Consider the following 23,730-nt stretch of genomic DNA (forward strand, 5'->3'; position numbering starts at 1 on the left):
ATTAATTATGTGTACATTAAGATATATGTATTCCCAGGATATAATTAACACAATGGAATCAGTTAGTACATCAAGAATGTTAACTCTTATCTCAAGATGAACAGCATAGGAAGGGTTTTGATTTAAAAAAAAAAAAAAAGCCAGTAAATCATTTGGACAGATTTATTGAAAAAGCTCACATAAGGGCATTTGATTTTGTTAATAAAAACTAACATTTCTGCTACATATAATAGTTCCCACAACCAAGGAAAAGCAGCTTTTTCACTCAAGTACTACTATAGATCAAGGCCCAGGCCACTAGCATGGTAAAAAAAAAAAAGTATAGCATATAACTTTCTGACCAAATCCCTCTCTAATCTCAAACTGTTACCCAACCTGGCACCTTCCTCCAGCTCAAGATATTCTAATGTTCCCTTTATAACCTTGGGTATATTAGACCAATGACTGAGTTCCTAGTCAGTAATCTAAATCAACTATAACACTTTGCCACTAAGGACCAGAGAACAAACTCGGCAAACATTCAAGAATTTTTCCTTTCAAAAACACCTAAATACTAAATACACAAAGAGACTCTAATCAACAGCCACCTTTGTGTTCATGTGTACATGCCCACATGTTTTATTTTTCATTTTTTAAAATGGGGTCTCTTACTGACATGACCTTCTAATTAGATTAGACTGGCAAGCCAGTGAACTCCAAGAATCTGTTTCTGCCTCTCCAGCACTAGGATTACAAGCACACACCACCATAGCTGGCCTTTACCTTAAAAAGAATGGTCTAGGTGTCAAATTTATGTTTACAATGCAAGCATTTTACTGACTCCCCAGCTTCCTCTGCACCTTATCACACAGACAATACGGATAACTATAGTGTCCTAACTAGCTAACAGTTAAGCAGAGGTGCACTTCCTGTTCACAAATAATGATCAACAGCAAACCCTACCATCCTTATGTGAAAAGCTCAGACTATGGAAGCTAGTGTTTCCCCTACAAACTCAAATTTAAGGGAGCCTGGCCAAGCAAGCACACAGCTGCCCCCAGACTCTTATGTGGCCTGGCTCATCACTCAGCTATCAACACAAAATACCTAAACTCTACAATGCTAACTCTGTCACAGTACAAATTCATCATAGTCTGCATATCACTTGATATAGGCAGAGACAGCAATCAGCAGCTAGCACTCTCAAACTCTTCAACAGGCATCAGAATCCCTTCACAGCCAAAAGCCTAGGGATCTTTTCAGAGGCTCTTCTGCCAAGGTATCCCACTCTGGCACAGAGCCATCTTTCAGAACTTTATTTTGTCTAATGAAGGAGCCAGCAGTCACCTGTGACTAAAGGACTATATTTGGAATTTATCTTTTCAAATCCATTGTCATTAAATATTATAATTCAATTTAATGTGCCCAAAAGACTATTGCTGCCATAGACATCACTATCCTACCAATGTAAATAGAGGCCACATGGGAGGAAAAAGACCAATCTCATCAAGTTGTCTGTCCTCTGATCTCACACACACATGCTGCCGTCCCATATACACACAGAATAATTAAGTGTAATTTAAATTTAAAAAAAAAAAAATGTCCACCACCCCTGAGTTCTTCAAATTAAGTCAACAAAGGAAAGGACTTTGGCAACATGAGAAAGCAGTTCAGTAAGAACTCATTCTCTAAGTCAACAGGCCTGTGTGATCTGGAATGTATACAGAAACCAGATGAGACCTGAAGAATGGCATCTGCCCTGTAATTCTAAAACAAGGTGTCTCATTTACTTGGAGATGAGTACCCCAGGAGTCTGCCTGTCATTGCCTCCCAAGCCCTGAGACTATAAGTGCAAACCACCATGTGTGGCTTTTTATGTGGGTTCTAGGGAACAAGTTCAGGGACTTACATACTTAACACTTTAGCAAATTAGTTATCACCCCAACCCCCAGCTCTGTCTTTGACACCTAGTCTAATAACAAGTAAAACTTCACGTGATTTCAGTGTCCTCCACTTAAGATGAGTGAGACCAATGACCACTCAATACTGGCATCAGGATCAGAGATGATATCACCAATCATTTAGTACTATTTCTGAAAAAAAGACTAGTTGTTCACTCTATGCAAGAGAGAAAGGCAATTACCTTTTTACAAATTTCCAGGGCACATCTCGTGCTCCTCGATGAAATGTAGAATCTAAATTCTATTATGAAATTGTGTAAGATTCGAGTCCTAGGTCAGCTCATATTGCAAATACTTAGGTGACAAAACAGCAATCTGTGTACTCCATTTGCCTTATTTCAGTGAAAATAGTTTATCCAGATGTTAAACAAAAGGCAAATGGTTTCAATCTTTCATCTAATCAAATGCTACTATAGCTATCTTTTCAAACTCAAAAAAACTTAAACTTGCAGGCAATCTTTTAGTGTTCAAATGATATTATCTTAATAACTATTTTACAGCTATAAAGAGACCATGATCAAGGCAGCTTATAGAAGAAAGCATTTAATTAGGGGCTTGCTTACAGTTTCAGATGATTAGTTCATGATCATGGTTAGTCCAGCAACATAGCAGCAGGCAGGCAGGCAGGCAGGCAGGCAGGCAGACAAGCAGACATGGTTCTGGAGTAGTAGCTGGGAGCTTACATCCTGATCCAAAACAGATGACAGAAAGCCAGACTAGGCCTGGCCTGGGTTGACACCTCTTCCAACAGAGCCATACCTTCTAATCCTCCCCAGTCTATCAACTGGGAACCAAACATTCAAATATTTGAGCAAATATTGAAGGAGCAAGCCATTGTGCTGTTTTACTTCTTAGGTCATTTTTAATATAAGCTAATATAACCAATAAAATATAATTTAACCAATAAAAGGCCTTTATACTAACTTCTTTGCAATTATAGAATGGAGATAAAAATGTCAGTTCTCAAGAACATGCGTCCTACCAGATTTAGATATGCTACAAAGGTTAACTTTACTTGGGATGCTTGAAGACATAGCTTTAAACAAGGGTTTGTTAAGCTTTGCTTACTAGAATTTTAGAATCCTCCAATACAAAGCCACCCATAGGTTCAACTGAAGAACATAGCCACACTTCATGCATACCTCACAGAAAGCCAATTGGAACAGAGCCACAACCAACAATTCCTCAACTTTGTTGTTTAAAATCATATGACATTACCCTCCCAACAAGAGATACCATGGCTAACCTTATCACCCAAGGGACCTCTAGAAATAAAACACAGCTTAGACACCCAATGTCACAGGTTATTTTTCCCTCAAGTAGGTTGCACTGATTCAATCTAGAAGCTCTGGGTATGAGAAACTTCAGTACTAATCTGTCCACTCTTTTTCTGCTTTATCGAAGACTGATAAGCCGTAACTAACTCTTCTATACCAGCATATCTTGGGCTTCTGTCAAAAAAAAAAAAAAAAAAAAAAAAAAAAAAAAAAAAAACTCCAATTACTTCTCCACTCCCACTACACACTTTTAAAAAAAACTGTCATTTGCTCTGGATTCTAAATCTGGGACGATTTTCAAAACAATTTTATCAATTAAATTATTAGGTAGCAGTTTATAACTTGAACCTCATGCAAAATTTAAACTTAATTTAGGCTGTGATAATAGCCATTTACATCAAAGACTAACAGATGTAAACTTCCAATTCCCCTGATGTATTTTTTGATGGGGCCAATTCCATAAACAAACCAATACTGAAGAAATGAGCATCTTCAGTCCAATGTAATTAATGCACTTTCTTCCTAAAATTTATTCTCCCCAGTTTGACTTTTCAAATCTATGGTCTTGAGGAAAACAGTCATTAATGTTTATTTCTCTACCTTCTCCTCAGGGTGACAGTGAGACTCCCTAAACTATTCACATAGCAATCATGGTATGCTGGAACCTAAACCAGAAATCAAATCTGAGGCAAAGAATCTCAGATTCCTCACTGGCAAAAGTATCTCAAGTGACTATGATTAGGACTACTGCTGCAGCACATTACTAAGGTTGGGGCACTGGAGGCTAAGGCAGGGAGTCACTTACATCACTTGGCCAAAGGGTAAGATCTTGTCTCTAAAGTAAAGCAAAGCTGTGTATCCAATACATAGTCAGGTGATCAGAAAATGTGAATTCCGCTCTTGGAAGAAGCAGTTCACCATAAGGATAATATGCTTTGTGGCTTTTTCAAATAATGGAAATTTATGCATAAAAATTTAATGGGAGTTCCCTAAATATGATACTCTTGATGTGATACTTATGGATAGGAAAGTTAGAGCACTGTTGTGGTTTCAAAGTCAAATGCCCTCCATGGACTCCTGTGTTGGAATGCTTGGTTGCATATTAGACAACAATGGCTAGGAATGTGTGGTGTGACTACCATGTACCACGCAGACAGGCTGGCTCTGCCTCATTGCAACAAAGCCTGAGAGGGAAAGATGCAGACTATCCAAAGGACTAAAGAGAGTCCACTTAAATTTTCTAATAGAATGCTGAAGGCTAAGGATGAGCAAGAAGAGACACTGATCAGAAAGCCATCTAGACACAACCTCCCCACCCCTGCCAACTATATAAAAATCACTTTGGTGCGGAAAAACTAGGGGTGAGATGAGCCAGCACCAAGCACAAGCAGGAATCCTATTCCAACAAACAACCACCTTCAAGGCACTGGGTTTGGTGGGGTGGGTAGGTGTTAGCAAAGCTCTGACCCTGGAAGAGAGGCAAGAAATGAGTCCTATAAAAGAACTACCTACTATACAGGTTGGGACTAACTGCCAAGAGAGAGAGAAGCCAGAGCATCAAAAGCACCACTCTACTCTGGAATCAAAGACACAAGTTAGGCAAGCCAAGAGGAACCTTATTTCCCTTAATGACCACTAGCAAGCTCCAAGTAACACGCAACAGCTGTCTTCTAGGTAGGTCCATGAAAGCTTGAAAGCGTATCTTCTGAGGGAAGGTCAAAACTCAGGGCAGATCAGGATTAATTGGTTAAGTCTTAGGCAACCCCAAGTCAGGGTACAAGCAAGGACGGAGACACCTGAAGATCACCTTAACAAATCAAACCCAGTTCTTACCCTAATCAGGTAGACTCAGTAACTTGGAAACCATTATCATTTCTTACTATTTCTTCACTTCCATTCTTTTCTCTCACATCAATCAAAGTATCAGAGGGGGAAAATTAGCCAATGGCCAGAATCTCCATCAAAACCAATGCTAAGTGTACAAGAAATTTTCCAAATTTAGATCGGTAAATCCGTTTTTTTTTTTTTTTTTTTTAATTTGGCCAACATGCATGAAAAAATTTTCAGAAGGAAGGCAAAGGAAAAAAAATACTTTAAAAAAATTCTAATAGACCCAGGTATAGTGGCACAGGTAGCTCTCTGTGAGTTTGATGCTAACCTGGTCTACAAAAGTTCCAGAACAGCTAAAGCTACATACTGAGACGCTGTCCTTCTACAAGCTCATCAGTACATGTAAATTCCCTGAAGGGGAATGGCTAGGAGGGAAACAAATGCACTTGAATAAACTGCACAAACTGTGAAAGAGGAGACAAGGTACAGGTAAGGGGAGCAGTGGACAATATCAACACCTGATTTATCACAGATGCCAAGTCAGCTTGGAAAAGGGAAAACATTTTAATTTTTCCAAAATTAAAACATAAGATTCTAAAAGCTGACAAATACAAACAGAATAAACATAATCCATTACCGAACAATGATTATTCTTATCAGAAACAACATTCCTTATCCACTATCAGAATAATTTTCCCAGTTACAATCAATCTTTGAGTTCATTTTGAGGGTGGGGAAGAATCCTACATCCCTACTTTAGCAGGGTAAAGAATTATCTATATTTATTTTGCTCTACTCAAACACATCCATTTCAACACTTTATAAAAAGACACCCTACCCCACCCACACAAAAGCTTGATTGCCAGAAAAGGCAAAGAAAACTAACAAAATCTGATGCCTACAATTCATAGAGAATACTATTATTAACATTTTCTTTTATAATCAGAGATGCCAGCTTGACCTCCTAGTAAGAAAAACCCCATTAAGTTATCTGTGATAAAGCCAACTTTTAAGAACTTTGTTAACTCATTCGTGTAAAGTATAATAATAACAACATAATAATAATACCTAACAGGTTCACAAAGGCTTGGGCTTAAAGTTGAATTTACCCCATTTGGAAATCCCTTGTACTAATCATTTCCAGTAACCAACTATTTTTACAAATTTGGTGGATATGACTGACAGGTAGCCAGATATATTCTCTGGCTCAATACATTTTAATGTAACTTGACAGGCAGCCATAGTCCCTTAGTGGTGAAACTCAATAAGCATGTTCAGTCTCAGCTTTTTCCTGGTATCATTAATTGCTTTAGAACCATCCTTAAATAGGTTATTTCCACAGCATTCTCTCTTAGAATGTGCCCTAAGGCTACTCTCCAGGTTATCACCTGCCTACTCAAACTTTCTATATAAGGGTCTTCTAATCGCCTCTTTCATAAAGTAATACTACTTTCATCTACTTCCTGCCACCCAGGAAGTAAGACCCTGGTCTTGCTTAGATAGGTCTTGTTCCAAACTCAACACATCCAGTCCTACCACATAGCTCATTCTTCTGCCATATTCCTCTTGTGCTCTGCCCTAAATTACTGCCACCAAGTCTTACTGAATCTCAGAGTCCTGGTGCTGCTCCCACTCCACACAGCTACTTCTGTTTCTCCTCCTTTATGTTTCATGTATGTTTAATCAATGCAGTCTCAAACAACTTTAGTTATCTGAATACAAAGTATTCAATATCTCCCTAGTTAGCAGTCCACACCACTTTCAAGCTCAACCTCCTTACTCAACGTCTGCACTAAAAGCAACTATGAACAGCCAAGTTGATCAGAGCATAGGTTCTCGACATTGACCTACTCTAATAAGCTCTATGACCTTACAGAGGTAATGCGATCTTTCCTTGGGTGTATTAGAATAAGATGAAGTAGTAACTGAAGCTACACCTCCCAGGGTTACTATGGAGATTAAATGTGATGATGCCAGCCCACACCAAGGTATATAGCACAACACTGAAGACTCAAGAAATAGCACTCCCTCAGAGATACCACACTGCCAGGAAGCTCTAGACAAAAAAGACGATATTCTCTGTGACCCACAACCCACCTATATGAACACCTTTCTTTATCCCACACCTGACATCACAATGCTGTGGTTTAACAATCTACAGCTGTTTATCGCTGGCCAAGAGATCTACGTCTCCCTGTTTCTGGACTTTGGTGTTTAAACTACATTTTTTATCTACTGCTGCACTCTCCACTCACAGTTCTCCTTAATGAGGTGGCTCAGAAATCCCTTCTAGAAAGCTTTGGCCACCTGCCATCCTCAGCTGACATCACCTGTTGTTTATTCCACCAACACCAGTCTTTAAGAAATCAACCTTGCTTATGAGTGCCACACACAGTCATGTTATTACAGAAAGTACTGGATCCTTGTGTGGAAGCTCCAATAAGAAGACAAGGAGTCATGATAGATTTCAAACACAGCACGGTATCAATTTCAATGTTAAATTTAAAAAAAAAAAAAAAAAAAAGTGTTTTTTAATGCTACTGACAGTACCCAACTAGCTCAGTCTGCAGAGCATGAAACTCTTAAAATGCTAGTATTTCTTTTGTGCATACACTGGGAGAGGGGAGGTATGTCACTGGGGGAACAGGCTTGAAGTTCTCAAAAGACTTATGCCATTCCTAGTGTTCCCTATTTCCTAACTGTGGATCATAATGTGAGCTCTCAGCTGTGCCTGCCATCATGCTCTGTCATCATGGATTCTAACCCTCTGAAACCACAAGCCCAATTAAATGCCTGGTGTTTTATCACAGAAAATAGAAAAGTAATTAAAATACCTTCAAAAGCTATAATATTATTCCATTGTAATTAAGGAAACCTTAAAGTTTCATGCATGTATTATAGATACTTTATTGCCTGTATTTTAGGTCTTTAAACAGTTCAGCATTAAAAACTGTCATTACCTCTTTTAAAATTATGGTTCTAAACTGTACATGATAACACATCTATAATCCCAGCACTTAGGAAATATAGGCAGGAAGACTAAGAGTCCAAGGTTATTTTCAGCTTACTGTTGGGGGCCGACTTTTAGCAGAAAGCGGCTATCAGCTTTGCAGCCATCTTGAGCCATATACCCTGACATGTGACTTGGATTACAATAGCCTACAACAGCTGAGCACACTCTGATAATCTTGGTTTAGATACCTTGGGTGTGTGAGATTAAAGGTGTGTGAGATTAAAGGTGTGTAACTTAAGAGTATAACTTAGAAGTATAGAGATCAGAGTTAGAGACAAGACCTAAGGGCGTGATTAAAGGTGTGACCAAAAGGCGTGGCTTAGAAGTGAGACATATAAAAGGCAGAGACAGACCAGATCAGAATCAGACACATCAGACATTAGGTAGAAAACGCTTGGCTCCAGACAGAATCAGACACAGCAGACAGAGGAGACAGAGGAGGAGACACTTAGAGGAAGAGAGACTGAAGAATAAACGGGATTGAATCACACCCTGTCTGGTCTCCATTCTTCGAACCCGCAGACCGGAGCGGCAGCTTGGGCCGGGATACAGTGGCCGCCCAAACGTGGGTCGGCCCGGGCCTCAACATTTTCCCTGGGCTGTGACGGTTTTTGGCCGCCCCAACGTGGGGCTAGTGTGGACCCCAACAGCTTACAAAGCAAGTTTCTGATCTGACTGGGCTACAAGAGGCCTGTCTTAAAACACTAATGCTGCTGGCCGAGGGGCGCGAGGTTTCAAGATGGCGGTGCCTGGATGGTTGACCGAGAGGCAGAGGTGAAGGCCCCTTCGCAGAAAATACACGGGGACCGCCCGCTATTCGCTCTCCACGTCCCGGGAGCCTCGCAGTCGTTTTCTTTTTGTTTTTGTTTTTGTTTTTGTTTTTGTTTTTGTTTTTTTTTTATGAAGAAGTAAATCATATAAATTGTCAACATGGGACGAAGATCGACATCCTCCACCAAGAGTGGGAAGTTTATGAACCCCACAGACCAAGCCCGAAAGGAAGCCCGGAAAAGAGAATTGAAAAAGAACAAAAAACAGCGCATGATGGTCCGAGCTGCAGTTTTGAAGATGAAAGATCCCAAACAGATTATCCGGGACATGGAGAAACTGGATGGAATGGAGTTTAACCCAGTGCAACAGCCACAGTTGAATGAGAAAGTACTGAAAGACAAGCGAAAAAAACTGCGGGAAACCTTTGAACGAATTCTACGACTTTATGAAAAAGAAACCCCAGATATTTACAAAGAATTGAGAAAGCTCCAAGTCCAATATGAACAGAAGAGAGCTCAACTGAGCCAGTACTTTGATGCCGTCAAGAACGCTCAGCATGTGGAAGTAGAGAGCATCCCTTTGCCAGACATGCCACATGCTCCTTCCAACATCTTGATCCAGGACATTCCTCTTCCTGGTGCCCAGCCACCCTCCATCCTGAAGAAAACCTCAGCGTATGGGCCTCCAACTCGGGCAGTGTCTATCCTTCCTCTCCTGGGACATGGTGTTCCCCGTTTGCCCCCTGGCAGAAAGCCACCTGGCCCTCCCCCTGGCCCACCTCCTCCTCAAGTTCTGCAGATGTATGGCCGTAAAGTGGGCTTTGCTCTCGACCTTCCCCCTCGGAGGCAAGATGAAGACATGCTGTACAGTCCAGAGCTTGCTCAGCGGGGTCATGATGATGACATGTCCAGCACCAGTGAGGACGACGGCTATCCTGAAGACATGGATCAGGATAAGCATGATGACAGTACTGAGGACAGTGACACTGACAGATCGGATGCAGACAGTGACGGGGATGAGTTTGGGCACCGCGATGACAGTGAGCGTGACAATGCTGAGGAGAAGAAGTCAGGTCTGAGCGTCAGATTTGCCGATATGCCTGGGAAATCAAGGAAGAAGAAGAAGAACGTGAAGGAGCTGACTCCTCTGCAAGCCATGATGCTGCGAATGGCAGGTCAGGAAATCCCTGAGGAAGGACGTGAAGTGGAGGAATTTTCAGAAGATGATGATGACGACGACTCTGATGATTCTGAAGCAGAAAAGCAATCGCAGAAGCAGCATAAAGAGGAGTCTCACTCTGATGGCGCATCCGCCTCTTCACAGCAGCAGGCTCCTCCTCAGGCCGTTCCTGCTTCTCAGATACAAGCACCGCCCATGCCAGGACCGCCGCCTCTTGGACCACCACCTGCCCCACCCTTACGACCTCCTGGACCACCCACAGGCCTTCCCCCTGGGCCACCTCCAGGAGCTCCTCCATTCCTGAGACCACCTGGAATGCCAGGAATCCGAGGGCCTTCACCACGACTTTTACCTCCAGGACCCCCACCAGGCCGACCTCCTGGCCCTCCCCCAGGCCCACCTCCAGGTCTGCCCCCTGGTCCCCCTCCTCGAGGACCCCCACCAAGGCTACCTCCTCCTGCACCTCCAGGTATCCCTCCTCCTCGTCCTGGCATGATGCGCCCACCCTTGGTGCCTCCTCTTGGACCTGCCCCACCTGGCCTTTTCCCACCAGCTCCCTTGCCCAACCCAGGGGTGTTGAGTGCCCCACCCAGCCTCATTCAGCGACCGAAGGCGGATGATGCCAGTGCAGCCACCATCGAGAAGAAAGCCACAGCGACCATCCGTGCCAAGCCCCAGATCACCAATCCCAAGGCAGAGGTCACGCGGTTTGTGCCCACTGCACTGAGGGTGCGCCGCGAGAATAAGGGGGCTACTGCTGTTCCCCAAAGAAGGTCAGAGGATGACTCTGCTGGGCCTGTTGCCAAAGCAGCCCCGAGATCTGGTCCTTCAGTTCCTGTCTCAGTACAAACTAAGGACGATGTTTATGAAGCGTTCATGAAAGAGATGGAAGGGCTGCTGTGACAGACTCTCCTGCCAGGACAGGCTTCTGTTCAGAGGACTGGTTTGTGGAACAAGAGGCTCTTGTTAAACATAAAGTGAAGATCAGCGTCCACTGCCAGGATGTGAGGCACTGCTGCTAACCTGTTCCCTGTGACACCACCAGCTCCTCCCTCTCTTCCCCTCTCCATTTTGGGAATTCTGTCAGCGAGGTCTTAGTTACTTGTTTCGACTCATGTGCCCTGGGCACTGGAGTAGAGAATTCTAAAGGAAAAGTTTATTTCATCCTGACTTTTGTGTTTGAGTTACTTTTAATATTTTCCTGTAAATATTTTGTAATATTTTCCTTGTAGTGAAATGGATTACAATATCATTTCCTAATTCAAAACAGGATATGTGGGAAGAAAATATACAATTCTGGGATTAAAGTTATTTTCCACAAGCTAATAAAAAAAAAAATTAAAAAAAAAACACTAATGGTATTTGTTTTTCTGAAACTAGATTATGAAAGAAAACTAAGTGCTTGCAGACAAACAGGTCTGTAGAGGCAGATGACCAATGCTGAGCAAAAACTGAAATAGTTAATATGAACACAGCCTTGGCCCCACCTCTCACCACTCACAGCTGATCCCCATGTGGGCTAGCCCAACTACTCAGATTAAAGCTGCAGCTAATTCACATCACAATTATCAACCCATGGCTGAAAACACAAGTTCTGATCGATATGGAAAATACCCATCAGTGTTCATACCACAGGTGACAATGGATTTCAGCATAATACACTGGACTCTAAAGCCATAACTATATATCACATATACTGACAGCAATGACGATATCCTTTTTAAACCAGAATTGTTTGTCACCTTTTAGGCAACCTACTAGAAAAATATCAGTGGGGTACATACTTTGACACCACAGAATAATTCATTCTTTAGGGGAACTAAACATCTTATGGATAATCAGGATAATCGTTAACAGTCTCAGTACTATCCTGCTGCTTCCTGAGAATGACCCTGTATCTCTACAGAGGGTACAGAACCCAGCACCCAACTGGTCCACTTTCTATTTCCAGTCTACAGATGCACAATAGCATAAGAATCTTTGTGGAACACTGGTGTGGCTTTTCACTTTTTCCAGAACTTAAAAATCTAAAGGGAGGAAGAAATAGCAAATGTATTCTCAGTTTTCTCCAACTTGGGATAAATAGGTTTATCTCAGCCTTAACTGTAGCTATGGCAGTTTTTTTTTTCATTGAATTAGAATAAACCCAAAACAGTGGCTGCCTCCCTAGGCTATATACCCAGCATTTCTGTAAATAAGTTGTCCCTTCTATTATGTTAAAAATTTAAGAACTTAGATTTTTTTTTTAGAAAACAAACTCTCTTCCTCAAAACTGCACAGTAACAGAATAAATAAGTCCTCTAATGAAGTTAAAGCTACATAGATTCTGAAATGTTTGCTTCCCAGTTTAGAAAGCCCAGCCCACAGGCTTCTGTCTCTGCTATAGAAGTTGCACTGGTAAACTGTAAGACACAAAACTAAGTAGGTGGAGGGACGGACCACAGGTAACCAGGCAAGTACTGAGTGTTCTTCACATGTTATTCACCAAAGAAACTAAGAAACAACTGGCATGCCCTATTACTGATTTTTTTAAGTATTAATTATGTGTACATTAAGATATATGTATTCCCAGGATATAATTAACACAATGGAATCAGTTAGTACATCAAGAATGTTAACTCTTATCTCAAGATGAACAGCATAGGAAGGGTTTTGATTTAAAAAAAAAAAAAAAGCCAGTAAATCATTTGGACAGATTTATTGAAAAAGCTCACATAGGGGCATTTGATTTTGTTAATAAAAACTAACATTTCTGCTACATATAATAGTTCATAGAACATTACAAGTCTGGGATCTCTTTGAAATATACAAATTGTAACTGATTTACAGATTAAACCAAGACCCTGATCAATTTAGACACTTAAGCTAGGTCACCACAAACCAACAGCATTATTATACCTCATCTTGGGCACCAGAGGGAAAGACTTAAAACATTACCCATTGGTATAATTAAAAGTCAATGTCCAAGTGTGTCTAGAAAAGTCTTCCTGTCTAGCTTGTATAGCTTAAGTGTTTCTTTCACTCCTATTAACTCTAGGTGTTCCCAGGGTGTTCTGCAACTCCTTTAGTCACTCCCCATGCTCCTGGGCATGTGTATTTCCTCCATGAGGCCACAAACAGGTGCTAGCCTCCACTAGGGCACAGCAGCTGCCTGCACATTCCAACACCTGGCCGAGCACCCGGAAATCAGGAAGAAAGGAGGCTAATAAGCTACGTGAATGTACCCTAAGGACTTCTATCAAGGTTATGGAGAGTTTGGGTGTTCCTCCAATGCTTTGACTAAGAAGCAAGGACAATAGCAACAAGTATCCAAGCGTTAAAAACTAAAGTTTAGAAAAAAGAACATAGCCTGGCTTTTTCAGGAGCTAGCTGTTCTATGTGAAGGACAACACTCAGAGATAACTGGGGCATCAGCACTGGGGGAGGACACCCTAAAGTACAATTCTTCCTTGAAAGACTATGAAATAATCTCTTCTACTAGTGTCTTACCACACACTAAAAAAACAAGTTCACAATGGAAGGCAGGAGAGAAGCCAGCATTCCTCATGCCTCAAGAATAAGGATTAGTAGAACAGGACATGCATAGTCATAGGACTCCATGTATCATAGCAAAATCCTAGACCCCAAGAGGAAGGTTATCCCCAACCAACATGTTAACTGAGCTTACACATACAGGACACATGAACACACATTTATGAATATGTTAATCCCAACTGTGAAACATTTGTGTGGCACCCTAAGCCTTGTTAAAGATGGGTTTCTGCCTCTCTTCCTTTCCCCCACAAAAAGAAAAAGAAAAAAAAAAAAAAAAAAAAAAAAGGAGAGGTCCAAGATCATGTACAACAAATTACTTACGGTTAATAGCTTAAAAAAGAGTTCATTAGAACTCCTCAAAGATTCAAGGTCACACCATATTCTTCTAGATTATAAATGGAAAAACACACAGCTTCCACAGCTCTATGTAACTACAGAGAATTCACCTTTAAGGTGAATTTGCAGGGTAAGCTATTAGTGTTCTTTTTTTTATAGTCTAGGTCTAAACTGGGATACTCTGTGACCATGGCCAAGACAGCAATAACCTTTTTCTACACTTCAGACACCAACAAGTATACAACAAAGCTAGTAAAGACTTTAATAAGGCACTCACTCAGGGGATACAAAATGAATGCAGAGAAACTCACCTGGCATTGCTTCTGAGTCTGGGTCACTCCTTACCACTCCTTATTGTCACTGTATTTCTGGGCCTTTGCTCACTACTTGACATTAGTTACCTTGAAGATGGCATTACCTCCCACCAGACCACATCAGAAAGATAATCCTCAGTAACAACCCTTCCCTCTTGCTGCTGATCAACTGTTGTTTCTCTCAGTCAATATGGATAAGGCAATTTCAACAGCTAACTTGATTTCCTATTAGCCAATCAAAACTACTGCTAGCTACTCCCACTGTCTATATTACTGTTAGAATATACGGAGAGGGTGGGGGGAAGGGTCATGTGTTGAAACTGATAAATGGTTTCATATCCTCTCCCCTCATAAAAGAAGGGCAAGAAAGTTAGGAGTGGTCTGATAATTTTATTTATTTTTGACAAAATTCATCTATATTTTACAAACAGAAAGGTAACTTACATTAATAACACTTTTCTACAGATATTTTTAATTCACTTAAAGATAATAAAATATACAGATAATCCAATAGGGTGTATTAGATAGTATTCAATGTTTTTGTACATTTCTGCAAGCTGGACAGAAGAACAATATTTTGTAAAATATCCTACTAATGAAAAAATTTAATTTATTTTTTCAGTTTTTTACCTTTTATTGAACATAAATTCTTTTCTCATACAATATATTCTGATTATAGTTTCCCCTCCCTCTATTCTTCCCAGTTTCTCCCCATTTCACATCCCCTCTGGATCCATTCCCTTTCTGTCTCTCATTAGAAAAGAACAGGCTTCTAAAAGATAACCAAACATAACAAAATAAAATATAGTAAGATGAAGAAAAACTATCAAGTTGGACACAGCAATCCAACAGGAGGAAAAGAAAACACACAAGAGCAGATAATCACTTGTCCTCACACTCAGGGTCCCATAAAAACACTAACAGCTAGAATACACAGCAGAAGGCCTGGTGCAGACCCAAGTAGGCCCTGGGCTTGCTGCTTCAGTCTCTGTAAGGTCATATGAATCTGGCTTATTTCGTTCAGAAACTCTTGTTCTCCTGATGTTCTCCATTCCTTCTGGCTCTTGAAATCTTTTTGCTTCCTCTTCCATGAGATTCTCTGAACTCTGAGGGTAGAAATTTGATGGAGAGCTCCCATTTAGAATATATGAAATACGTGAAATCTTTCTACATAAGAAGAAAATCATTTGTCTTACCAAGCCCATTTGGAAGAAACACTTTCGGTTTTGTTCCCCTCTTTCTTTCTGGAAGTCCAACATCATCTGGTCTGGGAGAGGAAGGAGTTTCCAACTTCTAGTAAATTGCCCAAGGGAGCTGATAGTAAAAATGCTGGAACTACTACCACAGAGTTGCAGAGCAAGTGTGCAAACTTCTGTGCAAACACAGTGGCCACTAGGTATCAAGTTAAATTTTTAAAAATATATGAAATAAGAAACCAAACATCTGCAAATACTATTCTTACCTTAGACCTTTTGCTCACTAATTTTATTCAGAAAAAAATAGGGTACCAAAGGGCCTGCACCATGGTCAGGCACACACCTACATACACACACGCACAGAGAAAAAGATCACACCAGGTACCCATGTTCCTTCTCACGTGTCTTCAACATAAGAATCATTTCTCCTCCTTACATTTTGTCATTTGTAGCTGATGCTTAAAAAGATAATTTGAGAATAGAAGACACATGACTATGAACTCCACTCTACATCAACTAGCAGATTCTCCAGGGAAGGAGTTTTGTTTTGTTTTTTTCAGTATAATTGTTTTAAAGGGCTATAGAGATGACTCAGTTGGTAAAGTACTTATGTAATCATGAGGATCTGAAATCAGATCACCCACATAAAAAGCCAAGCATGGTGGCATGCATCTGTAATTTTAGTGATGGGAAGGCAGAGACAGGCATATCCACAGAGCTGATTTATTGAGCAAGACAGATGGCCAGGGAGCTCCAGGTTCAATAAGAGACTTTGTCTCAAAATCTAAGGGCAATAAAGAAAGAAACCTCTGCCCTCCACATACACATGCAGACACATACATGTACAGGCACACAACACACAAAAAAGTTTTGTTTTAAATCAAATGGGAAAAATGCTGTACCTGTCCATATTTGTTATTCATGCATCACAATATAAGGTGAATGCAAAAGTATCTACAACCTCACTTATGGGCATTATTATTCTAAAGATAGAATAATAATAGATAATAATAGTTCTAAAGATAGAACAGAACTTGAAAGATGTTTGACCTAAACCTAATCTTTCATTAAGTTCATTTTATTCAATAAATATGCATTAGGCATCAGTGGTACATAGGAAATAATGTCTAATTCCCCAATGGCTTCCATTCTATAAACTTAAAGGGGCAAAAGAATGGGCCAGACTGGTGGTGGTGCACACCTTTAATCCCAGTACTTGGGAAGCAGAGGCACATAGATCTCTAGGAGCTTGAGGCCAGCTGGGTCTACAGAGCAAGTTCCAGGACAGTCAGGAACTTTTTTCTTGAAAAAAACAAAAGAACCAAATGAAATGTTATATATATTGAAATGTTACACATAGCAATACATATCGCTAGATTTTCCTTGGGCTCTAAAAGACTTTCCAAGCCCATAACCTTTCTCTAACCTCATGTTCTCTACCCTCACATTTTCCCCCAAGTTAAAAGCATTAATAGGCATTAATAAAGCAAATCCACAAAACTGAGTTTGTTTAGATAGACTCAACCAAGAGCAGCACTTTGTCTCCTGGGGCCAGAGCTCTGTTGCCTAATTTCCCATTCCCAAGATAACCCAAAATTTATTTAAAAACTGTGTTATTTATTATCTGTCATTTAAATATATTAAAAACAAGAAAGTTCTATAAAAATATTAATGACTTGATGGTATTATGACTAATTTTGAAACAAACAGGTCTGAATCTCCCACTGTAGACATATACTATTTTAATAATAAAAAGGCTTTTAAAGTCATCATAAATCATTACATATTCATCCTAGAATCATAATTATATAATAAAAAATGAACAGCAAAAACAGTACAGGTGATGACTATGTGCTGCCTGGACCTTGTTCTCCTTGCCTCACTACCACTAATGGCTACAAGGCTTCAAAATCTGCATGAGATCACAACATACCTCCACCTACCAGAGGCATACAATAAAAAGGAGCCCATGAAACAAGAAGAAAAAGGAGGAGGAGGAAGAGAAGAAGGAGGAAGAAGAGGGAAAGGAGCAGAAGCAGCAGCAGCTTTAAGGAAGAGGGATAGAGAAGATAGTAGAACAATCTGGAAGAGGGAATCCTAGGGGTCAAATAAGGTATGGGAGAAAGGGTGCAAAGGCAGAGAAATCAACTAAAATGAAGTATACATAAAAATCTCATATGGAAACTTGTTACTTTGTAAACCCATTTTCAAATACAAATTTAATTTTGAAACAAACAAAAAACAGTAGCAGAAGGAGCCAGCAAGATGGCTCAATAGGAAAAGGCTGTGCAAACCCAACAACTTGGTGTTTGATTCCTAGAACTCATATTGAAAAAAGAGAAGCAAGTCCCAAAAGTTCTCCTCTGAACTCCACATATATGCCATGGCATGTGCATGCCTGGATTCACATACACATTATACACACAAAAGATAATAATAAATACAGTTAAGAAAAAAAAAAACAGGAGAAGAAAATGCTCAGTATTCAGAATGTTTACCTCATGATGGACTTTTTCTTTCTTTTTTGTTTGTTTTTCGAGACAGGGTTTCTCTGTATTGCCCTGGCTGTTCTGGAATTCACTTTGTAGACCAGGCTGGCCTCAAACTCAGAAATCTGCTTGTCTCTGCCTTCCAAGTACTGGGATTAAAGGTGTGCACTACCAATGCCTGGCTCATGACAGACTTATCACAGGTAAAAACTAAATGCTTTTCTAGAAGGTGCTGTGTGAACATGTAAATAACATTTGTTTTGTTCTGAGAATAACTCCAGTGGGTACAGTCTGCAAGCTGATAGACAGACTGCTGAACAACCAGCAAATCCTGGCATAGGCACCTGGAGAAGTGAGCCTCCATTCCTAACTGCCACTGTCAAACCCAGAACCCAACAGAAGTCATAGCAAGACAGCAGCTCTACTAGGACCCCTGGGGTCCCTATACCCAGATCTCACTGGCCATAGCACCCTGCTCCAAGTCACACTGACATACAGACCACTTGACACCTCTACACTACTTACTACAAGCCTCCCTTCCACTCAGCAATAATGTGAAGCATTTCACTTCATATCTCTTCCACGTCAATAGCAAACCCTCTCCATTTTCTACCATACTACCTAAGGCATGTGACAGTAATGACAGCCAAATTCAAGATACCTCCTAACCCTAGCCTGGCAGCAGTGGCAGGGCATGCACTGGACAGAGACATCAAAGAACCACATGAAAGCATGGGTAGATGTTCTAAAAAGAAAAAGAAAAAAGCTACCCTTATCATTAAAAACAATTTATAAAATTTCATCTTGACTTGCTGAAAAAAATAATTTTCTAATACTTGGTTAGAATACATATTAATTTGCACTAATTTATTGTGTTAAAGAAACTGAAAAAAACAAGTATTAGAACACATTGATATGCATTAATTTATCATGTTAAACAAAGCAATTTTAAAAAAGAAAAGCAAAATATAACAGCATAATTTTGTAGGATTATAGCTTTTGTTAAGCAGTTAAATTGCATTTAAATCTAAGGTCAAGGTAATTATGTTTGTGATTCTCAGAGAGGCTTGGGTTACATGCACAATAGGAAGAAAGTGGATACCTTTTTTCCTAACCCCCGAAGTTTACCCATTCAACTAAGCATTTGCACTCCTTCAACTACATCCCAACCCTTAGAATCAAAACAACTACTAACTATTCTGAAAAATATCTCTTCTTTTTGAAGGCAAGCACAGAAATAGATGGCAGCATTGCTCATTAATGTAAGGACAGAGAGAATAAACATGCAATTCAGACAACACTGTAGGGTAGTTTAATAGTTGTACATTGTGGTAACCCACTTTAGAGTGCTAGCTTTACTTTTATTAACTTTCAGATAAATTCTAATACTTTTTTGTTGGAAATAGTATAAATTAAATAAATATAAAATAATGCAATCACCTGAAAGCAAAACCAAGAATCAACTTTTCCTTTCCTTTCCTTTTTTTTCTTTCTTTCTCTCTTTCTTTCTTTCTTTCTTTCTTTCTTTCTTTCTTTCTTTCTTTTGTTCTTTCTTTTTTTTTTCATTTTCTCTCTTCCTTTTAAAATTTACTTTTTATGAATACAGGTGCTTCTCTCTGTATGTATGCCTGCAGACCACAAGAGAGTGTCATACTGTGAGCTGACATATGGATTCTGGGAACTAAACTCAGGACCTCTGGAAGAACAGCCATTGCTCTTGACTGCTGAACCATCTCTCCAACCCAGCTTTTCCTTTACTCATATTTTCCAAAAAGACTAAGACTGAAAAGTTTTATATTATAGAAAATGCTACAGATTAAAGGGAATCAGAGTCAGAATACTGTACATATGTATTACATAAGTATAATGGCTATTCCTGGTTGTCAACTTGACTATATCTGGAAGGAACTACAATCCAGGGAATGTAATGTGATGGTTTGTAGATGCTTGGGTCAGGGAGTGGCACTATTAGGAGGTGTGGCCTTGTTGGAGTAGGTATATCACTGTGGGTGTGGGACTTAATATACTTGTCCTAGAAGCCTGGAAGTCAGTATTCTGCTAGCAGCCTTCAGATGAAGATGTAGAACTCTCAGTTCTTCCTGTACTATGTTTGCCTGGATGCTGCCATGTTCCTGCCTTAATGATACTGGACTGAACCTCTGAACCTATAAGCCAGCTTCAATTAAATGTTGTCCTTTATAAGACATGCCTTGATCATGGTGTCTGTTTACAGCAGTAAAACCCTAAGACAATAAGTTCTAAGAATAATTAACTCAAATGTCATGTTCAGCATACTATAAAATAAAATTATTTTTAGTGTAATCCCCAAATCCCAAATGACTTTCCAGCAATTCTCTGTGTATTTTAAGGAAAAAGCTCTTTCTGGAAGAACTGCACTAAAACTTTAGCTGAGATCGAAGAACAATGCCCTTTCTGGCACCCAACAAGCTTGAGTTCAGTCATTGCTCACATCTAAGTGTACCATTGCTTTGCTGCACATTATAAACACACTAAAGAGAAAAGGAAATTTAGGTAGTATTTGTTGCCCAAAACCTGTGTCCACGTAACCTGTTCTAGTGGGATTTATGCTCCCTGAGAAGTAATTTTGAGTCTTCTGTATCTGAGAGATACTAGCAACAAAATTCCAGAAGGAAGCATCTCCTAGCACCCCACCTGGAGTCCTGTTGTTGGAATGATGACCTCCCCACACTCAGGAGAGAGGAGCACACTGAAACACAGTCACACACTGGAGAGCTCCAACAGAGTGTGATTTCCTTTCCTGGCCTTTTGTTAGTGGCAGTTACCTTGAAAATGCATTTTGCCATAGTCAGCATGTAGTGACAACAACATCATGCTATGTTTACAAGGTCAGGTACTACAATGTTCAGGTGTATGGAATACCCTAATTCTATTATAACTATATGTGGCTAGACCAAAACAAGTGACACATCGCATGGCTTATAGAGGTCTTTGTGTATAACATGGCTATTGTCATCATCTTACCAGAAAAATAAGGGCCCCTGTAGCCATTTCTGCCATGTGCCCTTTCTATTCTCCACTGTCACAGCTGGTGGTGCTCAGAACTGTTCCTGAGTTCTACTGATCAATAGAGTCCTTTCCCTACCAACTTGGGCTCAGAGCCAAGAGAGAGCAGGTAGCACCTTTCATCTACCTTACCAGCTGGATACCTCAGAGAGCTGGACCTCAGAAGCAGAGCCTATACCCGGGGCTACAAAGAGAGATGGGGCAGCTTTGAGTCCTCCTGGTCCCTGAGCTGGACATCTTCTACATCTTGATACTTGGAACTAAGCTTTCAACTTCATACTAACTCTTCTGCATAATTTAATTTGAGTTGTTTACTGTAATTTGCAACCAGGATCCTATCCAATTCATACATGGACTCCAGATGTCGTTAGGCTCTGGTGAACTGCAGACAGGACCCAGCACCATTTTGGCTAAGATGTTCTGCTTTTGCTCTAACTCATAAAAGACCTATAACATTATGCAAACATCCTCTTAAAATGTCTAAGGCTATGTGCAAGTTACAGGTGTGCATAGGAACAGATCTGAAGATATACAGCTTATAGCTCGAACACTTGGTTTATAGCTAGCTAGCTACCCTCTGCAAATATCATCTACTCTCAGCTCCTTCTCTCAAAATCAATAGAAATCTTCTGTTTCAGCTCCTGCCCACCCTTACAGCCTTGACACAGATCATTCATCTTTCCCACAGTCCAGCCAAGTCCCCTGTAACTCCCTCTTTTCTTGGCCAGATCCTGCTACTCCTCCCATCATCAAAGGACATCACCAGGGCCTCTTGCTGGGCTTTCCCCTGCACTACTAAAGAGCTAGACCACAACCCCCATAAGTACCCATAATGATTATCATTTCCTGTGTTGAATCATGGATCACTACACATAATGATTTTCAGTTCTCATCTGCTTCTCCAATGAGGTAGACTCCTCACCAACATAGTATCTACATCAGAAAGATATATCACTAAGCATTGTGGAATGACCAAATGATTGAAAAGATACATCTCCAAAGTATAAAAGAGCAGAAAACAGAAAAACAGATATATAACAATTACAACTTTATGGTATTAAGTATCCACATGAAAGACAAGCAAAAAGCACTTCAGAGCCAGATGTGGTATATATAATTCCAACACTTAGGAAGCTGAGGCAAGAGAACCTTCATCTTGAATTTTAGCCTGGACTACACAATAAACTCAAGACTAGTCTGAGCTACATTGCAACACCCTATCTTAGAAACAAAAGCTAACAAAAGCATCTACAGTCTTAATTTTTGTTCCAATGTTCTTCAATAAAATATTTCTAATAATTACTTCATGTAAAATACAGATAAGACTATATATCTGAAAGCATTTCTCTAAAATAATTTCTTATGCTTTAAATATTTTTTGTGAGCCTGCATGTGTGTGTGCATGTGTGAGGCCAGAATAGTGTATTGGATCCCTTGGAACTGAGTTAGAGGCAGTTGTGAACCACCCAATGGGAGTGCTGGAAAACTGAACTTGGTTATTCTCCAAAAGCAGCAGTAAGTGCTCTTAACTGCTGAGCCATCTCTCCAGCCCTTTGAAAGCATCTAAATGTTTACTTTGAACATTTGCCCAAATGAATTCACACCTTAAAGCTTTTCCTCATCCTGAATCTGTGGGATTCCTAAGTACCAACCCTGGTACAGCCTACTGACGCAGGCTAAGAAAATAAATGGCCAGAAAAGAGAGGCTGTGGTCCCCACTCCTGGGAAACCTATTCATCAGCAGCAGTGACAGCATCACAAAAGGAAACTTAGGAAGAAAAACTTAAAGGAAAGCTATACAGAAAAAATAACCTATTGGTGAAATATGCGGTCAAATTACAACCTGAGCTAGCTATCCTTCCTTTTGAACACCCAGCATAGCTAACAGAATAAAAAATAAAATAAAATAAAACAAAACACCTAAGCAACAGCTGGCTATGATGGCACATGCCTAGGATCCCAGCCATTAGAAAACCAGAGCAGAAAAACTGTGACTTCAATTCAGCCTGAGCTACACAGTGAAAACCCAGACTAGACATAGTGAGATGTTGTTTCAAAATAATAATTTTTTAAAAGCTTAAGCAGTATCAACTTTAATAAACTGGTACTTGCATTCCCCTGTACATAGACAGATTGCTGCTGGCTGTGGGCCAAAATGCTTTTGACAAACTGCCTGACCACATTCCCAAACTCTGTGAGACTGAGAACCCAGTAATAGAACATGAAGCATGTCACCCTCAAGCCTGCCACAGACATTTCCAACTCCCTTCCAACACTGCTGTAGGTTGAGACTAGCAATGCTTAGCACATGGTCCTCAGAGCCTTGCATCTATGCTCAAACACCAGAATAATTCTAGAGAAAAAATCCTGGAAGTTGTGTCTTTACTGCTTGCCCTGAAAATAAGGCATATATTCAGGACTGCATCCAAAATTGTCAAACAGAAAATCCTAAGGAAGCCAGAAATTCTTTGTATGGTTGTTACTTTTCTTAACATATGTCCTTCTTGCTAACTGTAGCTGTCTTCCTCTGTCACTCTGTATCTGCTGACAACAGGCAAAGTGGAGCCAAAAGGGAGAAAGGTTAACTTCTCCCTTCACACCAGCATGGGGCCATCTCTATTCTTCATCTTCACACTGTAAATCATTTGAGATGGACTCATAGACCAATAAAAACTCAGGGGAAGGAAGGGCTTTTTCAGCTGCATTCATAGTCAATCATTATATTTTGTAGCTATGAAAATTGTTTTTCTACTAATACAAATGATTAGCACTACTCTCCTGCTCAGGATAAGTTCAATATATAGAA

The 23,730-nt window shown here is 40.1% G+C and overlaps 1 protein-coding gene and 1 pseudogene across 8 annotated transcripts in view; one reads left to right on the forward strand and one right to left on the reverse strand.

The window, feature by feature from the left end:
• Dip2c (disco interacting protein 2 homolog C) overlaps positions 1 to 23,730 on the reverse strand; it is a 395,546-nt gene that overhangs the window by 336,627 nt on the left and 35,189 nt on the right. The gene's annotated exons all lie outside the window — the stretch shown is intronic.
• On the forward strand, positions 8,759 to 11,318 carry LOC117714246 (WW domain-binding protein 11 pseudogene; annotated as a pseudogene). Its single transcript, XR_013112249.1, has one exon. The product of XR_013112249.1 is annotated as a WW domain-binding protein 11 pseudogene (transcript).

The sequence above is a fragment of the Arvicanthis niloticus genome, chromosome 8, assembly GCF_011762505.2.
Source record: "Arvicanthis niloticus isolate mArvNil1 chromosome 8, mArvNil1.pat.X, whole genome shotgun sequence".
Taxonomy (NCBI): Eukaryota; Metazoa; Chordata; class Mammalia; order Rodentia; family Muridae; genus Arvicanthis; species Arvicanthis niloticus.